This window comes from Toxorhynchites rutilus, chromosome 3 (genome assembly GCF_029784135.1).
Source record: "Toxorhynchites rutilus septentrionalis strain SRP chromosome 3, ASM2978413v1, whole genome shotgun sequence".
NCBI lineage: Eukaryota > Metazoa > Arthropoda > Insecta > Diptera > Culicidae > Toxorhynchites > Toxorhynchites rutilus.
This window is the reverse complement of record NC_073746.1, coordinates 259,222,887-259,237,549: the sequence shown is the minus strand read 5'-3', so window position 1 is coordinate 259,237,549 and position 14,663 is coordinate 259,222,887. Positions and strand designations below refer to the sequence as shown.

At 38.2% G+C, this 14,663-nt stretch overlaps 1 protein-coding gene across 4 annotated transcripts in view; it reads right to left on the bottom strand.

The window, feature by feature from the left end:
• LOC129780067 (connectin-like) overlaps nucleotides 1-14,663 on the bottom strand; it is a 710,069-nt gene that overhangs the window by 192,774 nt on the left and 502,632 nt on the right. For 2 of the 4 annotated variants that reach the window (XM_055787971.1, XM_055787970.1), the window contains one exon: nucleotides 11,695-11,744. The exons of the other annotated variants lie outside the window; for them this stretch is intronic. The gene's annotated coding sequence lies outside the window, so the exon portion shown is untranslated. The remainder of the gene's footprint in view (nucleotides 1-11,694; nucleotides 11,745-14,663) is intronic. 4 annotated transcript variants of the gene reach the window in all.

Here is a 14,663-nt window from a genome sequence, read left to right as displayed (position 1 = left end):
ATTGTCCAAATGCACTATGTGCCCATTTTTGATTGGTCCATTTTGTGCTCCTCAAATCGTACCGACCAAAACGGGCAACCAGAGCAGCAGCGAAATAGAATGAAGTACGATTGGAAAGGAAAAAGAAAAAAAATGAACGAAACATTGGTCGCAGTCTCACACATGCGTAATTCTCGAGCCAGCCAGTCGGCTTAAAAATCCCCGCTCCGCTGCCGTAACGATCATTCTCATTCAAACCGTACACCACATCGGTTCGCATCACAACACATCAACAAACCAACCCAAGCAGCCATGTCTGGACATGGCAAAGAAGGAAAAGTAAAGGGAAAGGCAAAATCCCGCTCGAACCGTGTTGATCTGGAGTTCCCCGCAAGGGTAGCTAGGCCGAGCGCGTTAGTACCAGTGCACCAGTCCACATAGCCGGCGTTATATAGTTTCGGCCGCCGAAGTGATCGAGTTAGCTGGCAAAGCTGCTCGCGACGATAAGAAAACCCGCATTCGGAACAGAACACATTCGGTTTGGTGAACATCAAGACAACAACAGGCAGTTGCAGCGAGTGGCGAGTGGCAAACGCAATCGCAAAACGGCAGCTGGTAGCAGAAGAAAAAAGTTTGTTCTTTATACAATCTGCTTTGGTGGCAAATCCAGAACAAGGCGGCATCGAGGGCGTTCGAAATGGTTTTTTTGCCAAAACCACGAGTACAAAGTTTTCTAAATTGGAACCATTCCATAAAACAAGACGCTTATCAGGGCCATTAAACCTTTCAAAAAAGAGTTTACGAAATACAAAAAATACATGCTTTCTAAAATAATATCCAAAATAATAATAAAACACAAATTGATTTTTTCATAATTTGTTTGCCAGGATCTGATGAGTATGTGAATTTGGCAGTTGTTCTGAGGTTATTGATTTTCACCAATTCTTAAATCGCTTCTAGATTGAAAGTACAGTAATTTACACTTATCTCGACATTTAGCTAATTGGACGGACCTGTGATGCGACATATTTAGTTGGACATTTTTGTAAACATAGAGTTCGGGGTCCATATTATGACCCAATATGTCCCAAGCTGGATGGGAAGAAATTTTCCAACTGTGAAAGCTGTGGCGAGTGGCAAACGCAATCGCTAAACAGAAAGGTTTAGCCGAACAAGATGGGGATATCGAGTGATAACAAAAAAAAATAAACTCTTTAGATTGAAGATAATTTTGTGATCCTGAAAAGGACCCTTTTTAGCCTGCATGTGAATCTAACGAGCGAACAAATCGTAATGAATGTATTTTTTTGCCATCGCTGCCTTTTAACGCTCATTCGTTCGTCTCGTTGGACTCGCCCCTCTGGCTGAGTCTGCCGATTTGTCTCTATCCTGTGAGCGTGTACCGCTAGAGTATAAAACGCGCGGATCCCAAAAAAATATCTCATTTACTTTCAAACCGTAAACCAGTGTGGTTGTACGGCATCGTTTTACATCGCATCGCATCACATCATAAAAAGAAAACAAGCAGCAACGTGGACGTGTGGACGTAACAAAGGAGGACATGTTAAGGGAAAGGCAAAGTCTCACTCGAACCGTGCAGGTCTCCAGTTCCCTGTTGGTCTCATTCACTGATTGCTCCGCAAGGGTAACTAGGCCGAACGGATTGGTGCCAGTATACCTAACAGCGATTATAGAGATAACTGATGATAACTGATGTGGAAAATTGACTGACGTTACATCTGCATTGCATAGAGGAATAAATAAGGAGCAACACGATGAGCTATGTATTTCCTGCTGCTCTGTTCTTATTTTATAGGACTTTAATCCGAAGGTCATCCGTCCCTGTATTTACTGTTGGTTTTTCAGAACGCTTATAGCTCGTTTATTTCTCGACAGATCGTAGAGTTCGTCTCCAAAATCTCAGTTCTTTTTCATTTTTATTTACTTTGTTTGCGGAGACTACAAATCTTACAATTCATTCGTCTCCGAAACCACAGCTTAATGTACGGTAATGTGCTCAATAGTGAAATATATGATAGTGAACGAGCTGATGACCACCTGTGCATTCCCTATCACAGCCATAATTTTGATTGTACGATATGTGTATACGCCGAAAGATGCCCGACGTTGAACATTTGATAAGTACAAAGCCTTTAGAAAAAAAATCAAGAATCAAGTTTATAAAAAAACGCAAAAACACAACACCAAAGGTTCTTTTCAGAACCCCCAACATGTTCATAAAGAGTAAACAGTAAACTATTCCATTTTTCAGGTAGATAGGTAGGAATACACGTAGGAAAAGAAAATAAAACAATATATTTAAAATATATATTTAGCAAAAGCTGTCCCCTTTGTCCTACGTCACTCCGGTTATGTCACCGACATTACCCACCCGTCTTTTTTATGAGAAGTTGTACAATATTCTGGAGCGACGTGTTCCGCGTAGAAGATGTCGAAATTATTGTTTCCGACAACCCTGGTGGACACCTGAGTTACAACATCTCCGAAACATCGTTCGTAAAGCACGCAAGAAATATTTTAAAGCTAGAACTGCCGAAAACCGTACCAACTTGCAGTCTTTAGAAACACAGTACACAAATCACCAGTATGTAGCTTTTCGTAGCTACATCGAATATTTGCAGCAGAGTGCGAGACAAAATCCGTCATCCTTTTGGTCGTTTATACGTAGTCGCAAGCAACCTAATCGAATTCCTGTCGAGATGACATTTATGAACTCGCCTATCTCTTCACCTCACGAGTTAGCAGACAGTTTTGCTGGATTCTTCGAGAATGTTTATGGCACAGCATCGCCAACATTCTCCCCTGATAGTGTAAGAACCTGCCCTGCGTATAATCTGAGTTGTCCGCTTCCAGTTTTGAGCCAAAACGAAATATCTGTAGCCCTGAGTAAGTTGGAAGTTTCGAAAGGGCCCGGCACGGACAATATACTGCCACTGTTTTTAAGAGAATGTGCCGATTCACTGCTGATACCACTGACGATAATTTTCAACAGGTCACTCAGTGAAGGTGTATTTCCGGATGCCTGGAAGCTGGTCTCGATAACTCCGATTTTTAAAGCTGGCAACAATCATGCAATTGAGAATTACAGAGGTGTCTCGATTTTACGTTCTCTGTTAAAAGTGTTCGAGCATTTGGTTCACGATGCTCTGTATGCCGCTTCCCGACCATTGATATCGGAGCTCCAGCATGGTTTCGTGCAGAAGCGATCTGCTACTACCAACCTGATGTCCTACGTGAGTTTCCTGTGTTCGAAAATTGAAAACGACACCAGATTTATGCGATATACTTCGATTTCTCTAAGGCGTTCGACAAGGTACCTCTGGACTTGGCAATTGCCAAATTTAAATATCTTGGCTTCCCTGATTGGATCACCGAATGGCTACGCTTGTATCTATCTGACCGGAGAGCGTTTGTCAAACTGAACGGATTTCACTCACGCGTTTTCTCCATCACGTCAGGAGTTCCTCAAGGTAGCGTTCTTGGACCGCTGATATTCATTTTGTTTAATAATGATCTCTGCTTCCGGTTGAAATCGAGTTTGCTGATGTACGCCGACGACCTAAAAATCTACAAAGTGATATCATCTCATCTAGACTGCTGCGCACTTCAAGCTGATGTGGACGAGTTATCTCTGTGGTGTACTGAGAACGGGATGGAGCTTAACACCAAAAAGTGCAAATTTATTTCGTTTTCCCGCCGACAATCCCTATTAGATTTTAAAAATTCCATCCATTCAGAGGTTCTGGAGCGTGTAGAAACTATCCGTGATCTAGGGGTCACTGTTGACAGCAAACTCCGGTTCAACGAACATGTAAGCGCGACAACCGCAAAGGCCTTTGCCGACCTTGGATTTATCCGACGCAATGCAAGTGGCTTCACCGATGCATACGCTCTAAAGGCACTATACTGTTCGATTGTTCGCAGCATCATGGAGTGTGCTGCTCCCGTATGGTCGACTTATCATGCAATCCAGAGTATTCGGATGGAAGGGGTTCAACGCAGCTTCATACGATATGTTCTTCGACAACTTCCGTGGAATGATCCAACAAATCTGCCGGACTATCGAAGTCGCTGTAGACTCATTCATCTTGAAACTCTAGCCGATAGACGCAGCAACCTTCAGAGACTTTTTATATTAGACCTCATCATTGGAAACATAGACTGCCATTCTCTTCTGCAAAATATCAACTTGTACGCACCTTTCCGTCAACTTCGTGAGCGTGATTTATTTGTAGTTACCGTCATAGAGCAATGTATGGGTACAACAATCCTTTTGATAACTGTGTTAGATCGTTCAATAATGTAAGTGCTGTATTTGATTTTAATCTGTCTAAATACGTGTTCAAAAGTAGATTAAGGAACTTAGACTAAGATTCAGTCTGTGGAGTTTTTGAAACTCGAGACCAAGTAAATAAATAAAAATAAATGTAAAAGTTTTCATTTAAAATATGAACAATTTAAAACTGACTTGGGTCCTGGTAAACTGATAGAGAATAATATGCCTTCCTAATCGTATATCAATATCAGACGTCGTCACTGCAGATCTACATATTAGATATTAGATATATTTTTTTATATATTTCATATATAAAAAATCACATATTAAATATAGAAAGATGATTTTTCATTCGTAATTTTCATCTTGAAAGTGTATACATTCCACCTGAAAATCTATTACAGGTTGGACTCGATTATTTACAGTTTAAAAATATATTTTTGACATAGGACTACGTCTTTTATTTCTGTACCGGGGTGTAAGTTCAAAGTTTCGAAAACGAGAGAGTGACGCTGGAGTACACGGTTTTGAACGTTAATACCTCTTTACTGGCTGAATGGAGTGAAATAATAATCACTTCATACGAAAGATAAAATGTCAAAGATTTATATGATTGTCACTTATTGATACAAAAAATCGTTTCAATAGCTTAAAAAGTCATTTGGAAACAGACTATTGAAATCAGCTCATTGACGATGATTGCTTTTGTATTGATCGGAATGTGCTGCAACTTCATCAGTTGCTTTTGCAAAACCACGCAAACTAGTTCGAAATAGTATTTCATGTTAATAACAATTTTATACACTCAGGTTGTTTAGGCGGTTTTGTACGAGTGTTTTTTACGAGTTTGTTCACGTGGATTGTTCAGTTAACGCGGTTTTTTTACGAGGTACGTATCCCCCGCGTAGAAAATCCTAGGTGTACTTATAATCATCCACTCACACTCTAACAAGGAAAACTTTCATCAATCTTTTCGTCAATTTCGTTGAGAATTCATTCAGATGAAATTTAAAACGAATGATAACAGAGCCAGCGGTAGTCCTACGTCTACCTTGCGGTTATATCACGGATATAACCCACTTCTAGTTTTTTATATTTCAAGTATGTCTTATTCCAATAAAAAATGTAAAATTTCAACGTTATGGTGATTTTTATTGGCTATCATAAGTACAGTGGAGTAAAAATCGTGATTTTAAAACATTTTGCTTAAATTCTCACCTTGCTAGCTCGCTCGCGTCTGTGATTTCTGTGATTCTTCAGTTCATTTGCCTCTAGTCTTGAGAAAGCTGCTGGTGGAAAGAACTCTACTTCATACTCCTCCTTCGTCTGTCTAGTCTAGGACAATTAATTCTCGCTCGACGCTCGCCGGCAACTATGTTACTTCGATGACCACCAAGCGAGGAGTGGTGTGACTGGAATTCACGGATGGCAAATAAGTTGAAAACAGGGAAAAAAGAATGTATTTGTTGCTCGTTATTGACGGTACGGGACACGGGCACACAAATCGGCAGAACTAATGTATGGTAAAATGGGAATGCTTCCAGTTTTCATGTATTTAAACCGTTTAGGGAATAGGGAATTGTAATGTATAGCATATAAAACAAATCTTAGAGAATTCCGAATCGATTGGAAAGCAAATCATCAAAATTTGTTCGCAATGAAACTAGTTATTAACGTTAACTTAATTCATAAAACGTGACCTGTTTTCTGATGTGGCAATACCTGCAAATACCTGCAAGCTGCGGGTATTTTCGGTACGTACATACCGGAATATGTTTCCTAAATACGGACTACAAAACCGAGAAATCTGGAAAATACGTCATCACGGATACTAAAGACGAATGAACTTCCAAGTTTGAAGCCTCTATAGTATAAAAAATTGAAATTGAAGTTATTGATTCTACAAGCCGGGGATACTCTCGTATACGTATGCATTTTTCTACTCCGGAATGTGTTTTCCTCACACGGACTACAAAAGTGGATATGAACACAACACTCATTCAATCAATAATTTAATCAATACAAACAAATGATTACTAAGTCAACGGTTGTTGCGTACACCCCTGATGTACAGCAACGCACCAACGATTCAACGGCGAGCACTGAAACTAACAAAATATGTTCGTGTTCGTGTACTTGATGACGCTGTTTCTTCAAAAAGCTCGACTTGATTATCCTTCCTAAGTAAAACAAAGCAAGTCGAACTGTTTGAGGAAACGTGATAGTATACATTTAGTGAAAATCAATTAAACTTCATTTATACCTAAGAATCAATACGCCGAGAGGTAACTTAGATAGCCTTATTATTTGAAGTACCCGCTAATTATTAGAGCCTTGAATTTAGGAAATAATACTAATAGATTCTAAAAGAATCCAGTTAGGGTACGAGTGTAGGAGATACCCACAAACGTGAGTCCTAATGATAAATTGTTGATATCCTAACCTAATCAATGTAGTGTAAACCACAGGAAAATTTTAATCGATTTCGTGAAATAACATCTATTAAAATATCGGAACTTCGTTTCTTATGTTGCTTCGCAACAACGGTGGTCCTACGTCAACCTTGCGGTTATATCATATATATAACTCACCAATTTTTGTGTTTAAATCATTATTGCAATGGTAGGTACATGTATTAAATCCCATCCCAATTCCATGGTCCATTCCACTAGAGTCGTAATTGAAATTTTCTTATTCGACAAAAACGTTGTAAGAAACACAAACGTTTAGCACAATGAGGCTTGGCTTCTTCAAGAAAAGCGTGTCTATCAGCTATAGTTAGTCGTTACCCACTAGTGACCATTTTGTTCCCAAAAAACAAAGTAAATTGTATGCGAATTATTCGCTGAAATTAATCCAGACATCTGTTCACTTCTCCTAGAATATATGAACAGTCCAGACGAATTCAGAAGGGGCTTTTCATCGACGTTAAACTCGTCATGTTTTTTGCAAACCACTTTGCAAACCATTCCCGTGCCGTAGGCCTTCTCCATACTCGTCGCCAATGTCCCGGGTTGTTTCGGCAGCTTGTTGACCTCGATGAAAAGCAAAGGAGAGCAGTTGTCGAAAAAGTTGATTTTTGTCTGGGAATATCATTTCTAAGCCTCAAAATTAATAAAAAATTAAATAACTCAAAATTACATTTAAGACAGTTTTATAGAGCAAAAAAGTTCTATCGAATGAATGCTAACCCTTTGTCAAACAGCAAACGAATTGTTGAAAATAAAAGAAATATGAAAACGCTATGAACTTATTCCCCAACCCCATAGAATATATCAGGTCGAATAAACTATATTTAACACTCCTATACTCGCGCATTGGTCTGTCAGACCAAGAATTCATTTCTCAGAAAATATCAACACTACGACTTTGCGATTCTCTCTAGCTTCGTTATTCGTCGTTTGTCATCGTTTAGCGTATCGCATGTGTTGGTACAAATGGGACGTGTGCCACTTTTTCAACACTTTCGGTCTGACACATCGACGCGAGTATAGGAGTAACTTTTTTAGACAAGTACCTTTTTCCATATTCTAGAATATTGTTGAATGAAATGTATAAATTAATGTTAGTGGTGTGGAATATTTATTGAATATAATGCATAAGATCATTTCCGGACTATTCTTATTTGATTTCAGTCCCTTTTGTAAATGGATTGAACGGATCCATATATTAACTATTCATCGATATATTCGTCGTTAGATTCATACGTTCAAAAGCAAAATATAAATGTTCGAAATGTTCGATTTCGTATAGTTATTCACTAAATATAAAGGTCATACATATACACACTTGTGAAAGAATTTCACTTGTGGAAGAATTGTCAACAGTAAACTGTAAACTAATCGATGGCTTATGGTAATTTTTAAAAGTTACAGTTTCGGTTTTTTTATAATGGACAATATCGACAATAAAACAAGAAAAGATAAGAAAGTTCCTAGAAATCCTTTTATATCATCATATTATTTTGCGCTATCTAAAAAGGACATTAATTCTTAGTAAAAAAATAGGTTTGTTTCGAGGATGCGGTTATGCTATGTTCTGATTCTAACTCCAATGAAACCACAATCGATTAATACGTTTTTATGTTATTTTATAGTTCTATATACTTTCATGAATTATATTCAGTTGCTCACTTTCATTTAACAACAGTGAAAAAATCGAATTTCGGTATTTGTGTTGGAGTATCAAAAATTACTCTATTTTGAGGAGGCTGAATTAGATGACTATTAAAACATAAAAAAACGAAGAAAACATATTTTTTGGAGTTTTTTCATTCAATCATACCCTCTTCTTCAAATAAATACCAATAAAGCCTGGAAAATGCACAATGGCAACATGGCATAGAAGTTCAATTTTCGGTCTGTGACACCGTGCGCGAGTATACGTGTTATGATTTTGCACGCGAGTACAGGAGGGTTAATGAGAAATTCCTTAAATACGATGCGCAAAAAACAACGACCGAAGAGCTACCGTTATATTTCTGTATTTATTTATATTTTGAAATGCGACAGTTCTACTGAAATCAATTTTCGGTAATTTAGACCATTTAAGGATTAGATAGTAGTAAATTAAAGCATATATATAAAAAAAATCTTATAGAATTTCCGATTTGATTGGTATGCAAGTCTTCAAATCATGGAAGTGTGCAACATGGGTAAGGAGCCTAGTATTATAGTATAAACTTACTGTGCTCTTGGTAACTCGTCGATCGCAAAAATAGCGGATTCCCACGTCCCGTTAAGTCCGACACGGACTTAAGGGAGAGTGGCACAAAGCAGTCAAAGTTTGAGTTATTTCAAAATCAAAAAATAACCCAAGGGGAGAGTAAAGGAAGTCGGGGTTTACGAAATATATTTTTTTATGCCTAATGTCTTCAAATTGCATGAAACGTCGAGATCTAGTGTCATCTCGAAAAATTTGTTTTGGGTTGAAAATCGAAACTCTGGAACTTATCTTTTTTCGGACTACGAGACGAAACATATGGTTTTGGGTGCCACTAAATAAAAATAGTGATCTCGATTTTTCATTCGGAACTTACTGTAAAATTTTGAGTTGCACTATAATATACCCTATGCAAAACATTAGCTCATTCGAACTTTATTTATTAGTGTCGGGGGTTTTCAAATTCTTTTTCTCGATGCTGAATGTCTCAAAATTGCATTACTCGTTGAGATTTACTGTTATAACATTTACTGTTATTTGGCACTTCGTCGTTCTTCCATCTGAAAAGGTGATTTTCGACAAAAAAAAATTTTTTTTGGGATAACTGTAAATCTCGACGTGTCTTGAATATTTAAGACTTTTGGCATAAAAAAAAATTTTTCTTTGGAAACCCCGATTTCCGGTGATTTTTTGGTTTTCATAAAAACATAAATTTTAACGTCTGCGACAGTAATAAATGAAGCTCGAATGAGCCAATATTTATATAGGGTATATTATCGTGCAAATCAACATGGTGAACATTTTGTATAAAGTAACTTTTTGAAATTTTAAGGTCGATTTTTTCCCATACATTCATTGGCACCCTAGTGCATTCATATAAAATCTCATGGTCAAGAGGTAAACATCTCACCTATCATCATAGGGACTTCGGGCTCGATTCCCGTTCCGATCGTTTTCTTCATACTTGCATATCTGAATTACCACTCTGAATACAATAAAGGCGTAATATTTGACATACAATCATTACAAAACGATGTAAGGTTTGAAGTGTGGAGACAGACATAGAGAAAATTTAGATTGAACATGGGTTTCAGCGAATTGGTTATTGAATAAAATAGAATCAGCGCCGGATGCTTCAATTTTGGAAACTGAAACGAAGCTAAGAATAGTCCAACCGTAATAATTGAAAAGTTATCTTCTTAACAGATAATTATGACGAAATGTTACTGTGCTGCAGATTCTGTCCGGTTTTTTTTTGTCAAAGAAAGTTTTTTCCTTTTGCACATATACACACGTATTCTCGAGCTTTGCACTCTAAATAAATTCAAGACGGGTTATTTGGACCAGAAATCACAACCAAGTATTGAATAAAAATTATTCTAGTAATATTCCAAGTACCAACTAATAAAAAGAACTGATTTTAGCCTTTTGGTATATTGTGCTGGTAAAATACTAAGAAAGCAATTAATATAATAAAATTTTGAAAAATCGGCTTGATTTTAGTTCTATAGATGAGTATTGCTCATAAATGAAGTATAATTAATTATAACTGAGAAATACAGGATTGAATTCCAGACAAATCAAAAATTCTCATCCCAATTAATTTGAGTTCTGCGCTGCGTAATTTTTGGGTAGTCGACAAACTTCACAGAACCAACCCATTGATCCTCCACGGTGCCTTCCCCGCAAAGCAGTCCCCTGTGCGGTATAACTTATCGACCTAAATGCGCAACCATCAGTGGGTCAATGTTGAAGGGAACAGCGAAATAACCGGCGCGCAATTTCAGCAGCTTCCTCCGGCAGCGCTTATAATTTATCCCGAAATTATCGGTCAAATTTTGCCACTAGCAACACCAGGAATTGTCATCATGGGCAACATTTACGTTTCGAATCCGCACCAGAGGATTCAGTACAAATATTCACATCGGTAAATGCTAGGTTTTGTCGATGGTATCAGCAGCAGCAGCGTTGCTACCGCGATAACAGCGACCGACTGCCGGTCGCAAATCGTCATCAGTTGGGAGCTATATTTTCATTAACGACCTTTCGGGGCCACATTTAGCGCCGGATGCTTGCGCGGATGGACGACTGCCGCGTTAAATTAGTAGCACCATTAAACGTGTTCCCGACGGGTTGGCATCCCTCTGCGGTGATACCTCGGCGTAATGAACGGGGTGAGTCATAGCAAAATGTTTGATTGTGAAAGCATGTGGAAGAAACGGGCAATTCCAATTTTGCTATCAGATCTGCACCACTCCGTTCAAATCCATTCAAACTCAATGCGAGTCCGGGCGATGTTCAATACATAGAATCCAATAAAAACTTATCTTCTATTGTTTTTCAATCGTATGAAAAATACTCTTCAAAAATTTTATCATTCTCTTCGAATTTTCGGAACTTGTTTTTCCTCCCATCGGATTGGACCTTTGTCTATGGAAGATGAATTCTTACTGCAGATATGGGTAAACCAACAAACAATGATAATTTCCGTTTGACCAAGAATGGTCTCCCACAACTACACCATTCGAATGGCTCGAAATTCGAACGAATCCATTAAATGATTGCCGATTATGGATTCATTGTACGGTTTCGTGTTTCGCAATGTTTCTTTTCTCGAGGGAAATGATTGATTTGTAGTTTGTCTGTTCGAGCTGAACACTTCTGCAGTAACCAATTGTGCTCATTGAACCGAATAAATGGTCTAATCAGCTGGCCGGAAAATGGATAGATTGGATGGTTCGAATGGATATGTGTACCTTCGTAAAGCGGTGCTTATGTTGAAGAAATTCCACTCCGAGGTTCGTACCTGAAAATTGAAAAAAAAAGAATTTGTGAAACCAGGTGAATCCACTGCGTTACGGAAATGAGTCAAAATTTGAGAGTTATTATATTAACATAATTTCCACTAAACGCCGGCAAGAGCAAAATTGGCCTAAGAGAAATCATACACGCAGCACCGACATAATTAAATATACCTGAGCCGCGGAAAGTGACTGTATGCCGTATTAATCTGTGCTAATGGGTTCCCACTGGAGCCAACCGAGGCACTCCCTGAATGAAATTGAATTATTCCAGCCGGGTGTGATGGTAGATACATGGGGGCGATGTATACAGCAGCACCCCACCAGCATTCGGTACGACAGATTAGCTCCATCGAAAGGGTTGACGACGGGTAGTGGTTCACAATTTTGCCCCACCCGTTTTAGTTATCAAATTACTCGGCGGCAGCTGCTAGACGGGTGCTCGGCAGCACAGAGCTTGTTTATCTAAAACGTGATGGAATACACCAACTTTTGGGAATGAAGGTATCCAAATGATGACAGCATCGATGCCGAGCTTTGTCTTAGGCTAATTTCCAACACTCCAACCCTTGGTTTTTATTGTAATTAGAGAGTGTTGCTACTGGTGTAAAACTTGGATCTTCTTGCTGTGACCTACATTCAGGCACCGAATTACATTTGCTGGAAATATGTGCAGTTCCCTTGTTATATTTGAATTATGTTGGATATAAGGCGAACAGAATTGCTATTTGGAGCGAAAATATATTTTAGTAAATATTAGCGCTGGTTCCATTTATAACGTGGTCAGAGACACGTGTAACGTGAAGTGCAATTTTGTAACTGTTTTTGAAGTAGAACTACGTCTTTCAGGAAGGGTACCAAATCAGAAAACAGGTCACGTTTTTGTGAAATAAAGTTAACGCAAATAACTTTTTTCACAGCGAACGAATTCTGATGATTTGCACACCAATCGAATCGGAAGTTGTCTACGATTTGTTTGATATGCTATTCATTACAATTCCCTAATCCCCAAACGGTGGAAATTAATGAAAACTGGAAGCATTCTCATTTTCCCATACATTTGTTCTGCCGATTCGTGTGCTTACCTTCCCGTACCGTCAGTAACGAGCAACCAATATCATGTACACCGGGGGAAGTTAAAACGGAAATCATAACTTTTACTAGGAATGATGGATTGACGTGATATATTTTTTCAGTATAAATTACCTTTCAACCCACCTTAAGACAGCCATTACCAGAATATCGGAATGCCTTAACGCAATCCGCGCCTTTGTTTACATTTCCTCATTCGTGACTTCAAAACAAACAAATTTGCGCGCTGATTTTATCGATCCGAAAATATTGATTTTTTTTCTAAAATATCGCCAGAATTGCAAAATTTTTTCAGCCCTGGGGTAAGTTTAAAAAGCAGTGAAAATCGCCTATATTTTAAACTCTGCTGGAGATGTCGGACGATATTTGTCGGTGATTTCTATATGAATTAATGATGATAAATTCGAAAAAAAAATGAAAATTGTTCATATTTCGTTCCACAGTATGTCCTACGTAATTTATGAATACACAGACATGAGACAAGCCAAATTTGTTAATTTTACAACTAGGGGTCGTTCAAATATTACGTAACACTTTTTTTTACTATTTTAGACTCTCTCTCCTCTACATAACATGTAACAAATGGTCATATGCATAACAATGTTTAGATTTAGTTGGATTCATTTCTAAATGAGTTTCCACAAGCCGTCCCCTCTTTCCTTTTTGAGTACGTTACGTAATATTTGAATATTTGGATGATCCCATAAACCTCTTTAGTGGCCGTTTCGAGTGGCTTTACGCTAACATGAAAGCGTCTTAAATAGTATTCTTGATGTTATTGTTTCGTATATTAACTGCTAGTATGTAGAGTCTGTTTTGTGTGTATGAGACTACTCCCCCACTTCTCACCCCTTTTCCAATTGTTTATATGTAATTCCTTCAATTTTGTGTTTCTTAAATCAGTTGTAGATGGTTCGAGGTTGAAACAGTGTATATGAAAACTAAACATTTTTAAAATTTATATTTTTCGAAACATCCAGTGCTAATCTCTATTTTTCATTGAAAGTCATACAGAGATTTAGTGATTTTTTAAGATAACTGTCAAGTTGAACTTTGAATAATCGTTTCAACTTGCCCCGATGAACCTCATTCAATTCTGTCCGTTTCCAACTTATATATATTAGGCTGTCAAAAAAGTCCTGCGGTATTTTTTTTTGAATTTTCATTTGTTCATAAAATTAGTTACAATCATCTGTTTTAAGTCAAATATGCGCTGTTTTGTTCGATGACTTGTTCCCAACGAGATGCCAACTTCATAATACCCCTGTTATAGAAGCTCGCTTCCTTATTGGCAAAAAAAAATCGGATAGCCAATTTTCACAGGCCTCTTTTGTGGCTAACTTCTGACTACCTAGCTCGTTCGCCATGGACAAAAACAGGTGGTAGTCACTTGGTGCAAGGCCCGGACTATACGGCGGATGCAAAAGAACCTCCCATCCGAGCTCCCGGAGCTTCTGGCGCGTCACCAAAGAAGTGTGTGGCCTGGCTCTCCGGAACGTGGCGCATCTTCGACGACCTCTACACCAGAACGAAAACGTTGAAACCATCGTTGTGCGGTGGAAATGGAAACTGTATCGGGTCTATAAACTGCACAAATTTTATTGGCAGCTTGAGATGCATTTTTGCCTTTGTCATAGTAGTACTGTAAAATATGTCGGATTTTCTCTTTATTTTGCTCCATATTTGCGACACTATAACTCACGAACGACTTAACCAAACAAAACATTGTCAAGGACTATATAAATATAAACCTTTCCAACAAGCTATAGTATGACTCGATACAATGAATACAACTAGAACAGACACAATTCTCGTTCAAGTCTTTTCTACCA